Genomic DNA, 4578 nt, shown 5'->3' on the forward strand with positions numbered 1-4578 from the left:
ACTAAATGGGGCAGTCCTTTGGATAAGACCACAAAAACCGATGTCCCGTGTCACAGCGGGTGTGGCATAATAAAGATTCCTCCTTGCTCAAAGGCCTTGAGCACCGAGCATATGCCTAAAATTTGCAGCCCTTCACTAGCAATGGTGATGTCTCTATGTGAGTGAAATATTCTTGAGCTGGACGTTAAATAATGTACAATTAATATCTTGAAAACCCTTTCCTTGACATACATCGAACTTGGTACATCGTAAGGAGTAGATGAACCCTATTGATTTTGGGTTCACTTGGTCAAGGGTCAAACTGGACAGTAATATATTGTCTCTATATTTTGAGAGTCGCAACCCTTTCATCGAGAGACATCAAACTTGGTACACTGGTACATTTGAGAAGTAGATGACCCCTACTGATTTTGAGGTCAAAGGTCCATTCACTCTAGAAATAGGAATATCATTGTTACAGATCTTGAGAATCCTTTTCTTGGCAAACATCAAACTTGGTACATTATAAAGAGTAATTTTTTAGGTCAAGGGTCAATCCACTCTTGACATAAAAAGATGTCCACTCATCATCTTGACTCATCATCTTGATCTTTCCTTGACATGCATCAAACTCGGTACATTTATAGATATTGATTTTGAGCTCACGTAGTAAAGAGTCAAACTGGACATAGAAATGTAGTCTTCTATAGTTTGAGAATCATATCCTTGATTTGATGAAACTAGATATATAGTGTTAATACTACTGATATTAGATAGCTATTTAGATGGAATATGTGTACCTTAACCAAAATAGTAAATTATACTGTGGGAATGTGATTGTGTTCAAGCATTCCTTTATGAGTTTCAATTTTACATAGAAGATAAAACCAACTTTCAAATAGTTTTTACCAAAAAATGTTTTATTTTAGGTATTCCTGGTAAAAAAAAAACAATGTATGCAAAATACTCTTATCCTTTGGTTGAAATACTATATTTATACAGCAAGATGTACTGAGAAATCATTGAACATTCGTTTTGCAATATCCTACTTAAAACTCTTAAAATTATGAAAAGCAAAAATTCCTATTTTACAAAAATGGTGATGACGAAAAATTTGATACACATTGGAACAGATGGAACCTGATCTTTCCTTACCTTTCCATATCTCTCTCTCTCTCTCTCTCTCTCTCTCATATGAAAAAAAACCTGTCTGTATTCCTACATGATCCTTGGTATTGAACATGTATTATGATATATACAGATTGTTTACAAAAATTTTTTTTAAATTGTACATTTCAGCCCAAAATTATTATATTAATTATTGTCTTTGTCATTTGAAAGATTTGCTGATACAGTATAATAATGAGTGTACCGCAAACGACGGTACAGCTAGCTGCAATAATGTAGCCCTCTCCGATTTTTTTTTCTATTCTGGCGTTTTCTCCCCCCAAAAATCGGAGAGGGCTACATTATTGCAGCTAGGTACAGCATACACCTGTTAGACCTTCGGTGCAATATCTATATCCATGATGAGAAAAAGTCTGGAAAACTATTTGACCTACTTTTGGCCCTAAAGTGGGTCACTGTGCACCAATCAAATTCAATTGTGAACTGATTATGTATTTAATCTTACAGGGAGGTTGTGACAAATTTCAGGGCAATACTTGTGTTCATAACGAAAAAAAGTCTGGAAAACTGACCTACTTTTACCCTTAAAGTAGGTCATATTGCACCAATCCAGCTAAAATGCAAACTTAACTTAATATTCCTCTGAGAGCATTTCAGGGCAATATCTGTATCCGAACGGAAAAAAAGGTTTATACAATACAGTGATGCTACGATTTTGAACTTAAGAAACAATAGGCATTCTCTGCTTGGTAATAGGTGTATATATACCAAGTTCGACGGTCCTACCCCAACGGTTCTGTCTGGATCCTGTCCACAAGGTATTCCTACTAAGTGATACTACGACCTTGGCCTTTGACGTCTGACATTGAAGAACAAATGCCATCCTCCACTTGGCATGAGGAGTATGTGTACCATGTTTGACGGTCCTAGACCCAATGCCTAGGTCTGTATCCTGTCTACAAGAGGAGTATGTGTACCATGTTTGACGGTCCTAGACCCAATGCCTAGGTCTGTATCCTGTCTACAAGAGGAGTATGTGTACCATGTTTGACGGTCCTAGACCCAATGCCTAGGTCTGTATCCTGTCTACAAGAGGAGTATGTGTACCATGTTTGACGGTCCTAGACCCAGTGCCTAGGTCTGTATCCTGTCTACAAGAGGAGTATGTGTACCATGTTTGACGGTCCTAGACCCAGTGCCTAGGTCTGTATCCTGTCTACAAGAGGAGTATGTGTACCATGTTTGACGGTCCTAGACCCAATGCCTAGGTCTGTATCCTGTCTACAAGAGGAGTATGTGTACCATGTTTGACGGTCCTAGACCCAGTGCCTAGGTCTGTATCCTGTCTACAAGAGGAGTATGTGTACCATGTTTGACGGTCCTAGACCCAATGCCTAGGTCTGTATCCTGTCTACAAGAGGAGTATGTGTACCATGTTTGACGGTCCTAGACCCAATGCCTAGGTCTGTATCCTGTCTACAAGAGGAGTATGTGTACCATGTTTGACGGTCCTAGACCCAATGCCTAGGTCTGTATCCTGTCTACAAGAGGAGTATGTGTACCATGTTTGACGGTCCTAGACCCAGTGCCTAGGTCTGTATCCTGTCTACAAGAGGAGTATGTGTACCATGTTTGACGGTCCTAGACCCAGTGCCTAGGTCTGTATCCTGTCTACAAGAGGAGTATGTGTACCATGTTTGACGGTCCTAGACCCAGTGCCTAGGTCTGTATCCTGTCTACAAGAGGAGTATGTGTACCATGTTTGACGGTCCTAGACCCAGTGCCTAGGTCTGTATCCTGTCTACAAGAGGAGTATGTGTACCATGTTTGACGGTCCTAGACCCAGTGCCTAGGTCTGTATCCTGTCTACAAGAGGAGTATGTGTACCATGTTTGACGGTCCTAGACCCAGTGCCTAGGTCTGTATCCTGTCTACAAGAGGAGTATGTGTACCATGTTTGACGGTCCTAGACCCAATGCCTAGGTCTGTATCCTGTCTACAAGAGGAGTATGTGTACCATGTTTGACGGTCCTAGACCCAATGCCTAGGTCTGTATCCTGTCTACAAGAGGAGTATGTGTACCATGTTTGACGGTCCTAGACCCAATGCCTAGGTCTGTATCCTGTCTACAAGAGGAGTATGTGTACCATGTTTGACGGTCCTAGACCCAATGCCTAGGTCTGTATCCTGTCTACAAGAGGAGTATGTGTACCATGTTTGACGGTCCTAGACCCAATGCCTAGGTCTGTATCCTGTCTACAAGAGGAGTATGTGTACCATGTTTGACGGTCCTAGACCCAGTGCCTAGGTCTGTATCCTGTCTACAAGAGGAGTATGTGTACCATGTTTGACGGTCCTAGACCCAGTGCCTAGGTCTGTATCCTGTCTACAAGAGGAGTATGTGTACCATGTTTGACGGTCCTAGACCCAGTGCCTAGGTCTGTATCCTGTCTACAAGAGGAGTATGTGTACCATGTTTGACGGTCCTAGACCCAGTGCCTAGGTCTGTATCCTGTCTACAAGAGGAGTATGTGTACCATGTTTGACGGTCCTAGACCCAGTGCCTAGGTCTGTATCCTGTCTTATTACCTGTAATAGATACTACGACCTTGACGTTTGGCCACTGACCTTGAAAAATATTAAGCATCTTCCTGTATTTTGCCTACAAAGTCCAGACAAACGGACAGAAAGACGGACAACGTCATACCATAATATGTCCCGTCTTTGACGGACAAATAAAATTGAATACATGCATATTTAGGGGAAAAAACATCGTCGGTTACCCACGGGTGCATCATCACATGTGGAGCGTGTGGACTCAAAACCGTGGTTAATTTGCGACAATGGGAAGAAATATATGAAAGGTGAAGTGTGTACTAAAATTGAATTTTGCTATCTCAGGATTTTGACTCTAGGATGGGTCCAAATCAGTCATATTGTGTTGATGTTACATATGAAAGGTGAGGATAACGAACAGTGGTCAGTCTCGTAGCTCCCACACAGAATACAAAATAAAGAACTGTGCAAACACGAACCCCTGGACACACCAGAGGTGGAATCAGATGCCTGAGAGGTGTAAACATCCCCTGTCGAGCTGTCATACCCGCCGTGAGCCCTATGTCTCGACCAGGCAAACGTAGTAATCCATAGTCAAAATCAGTGTGTCAGGAACGGCCTAACAATCGTTATGAAACACGTCACACAGAATTTGATTCAATGATAGGTTGTATTGGCAAACTAGATCGTTATACCGACCATATAATTTGCGAAATGTTTTCTTTAAATGAGATTGTGTAACATCAACTTGTTTGTCAGCAGCCTGCTTCGATTAAGAAACTAACCATACGCAAAACAAGCTCTTGCGTATCGAATCAGCTGAGAGTTATAAACACCATATACAGGTGATAATGTAATTTTGCTACATAAATATGGGAAGTTGACGATGGAGAACTGAAATCATCCCGTTTGTTA

Source organism: Ostrea edulis, chromosome 1 (assembly GCF_947568905.1).
Source record: "Ostrea edulis chromosome 1, xbOstEdul1.1, whole genome shotgun sequence".
NCBI classification, from domain to species: domain Eukaryota; kingdom Metazoa; phylum Mollusca; class Bivalvia; order Ostreida; family Ostreidae; genus Ostrea; species Ostrea edulis.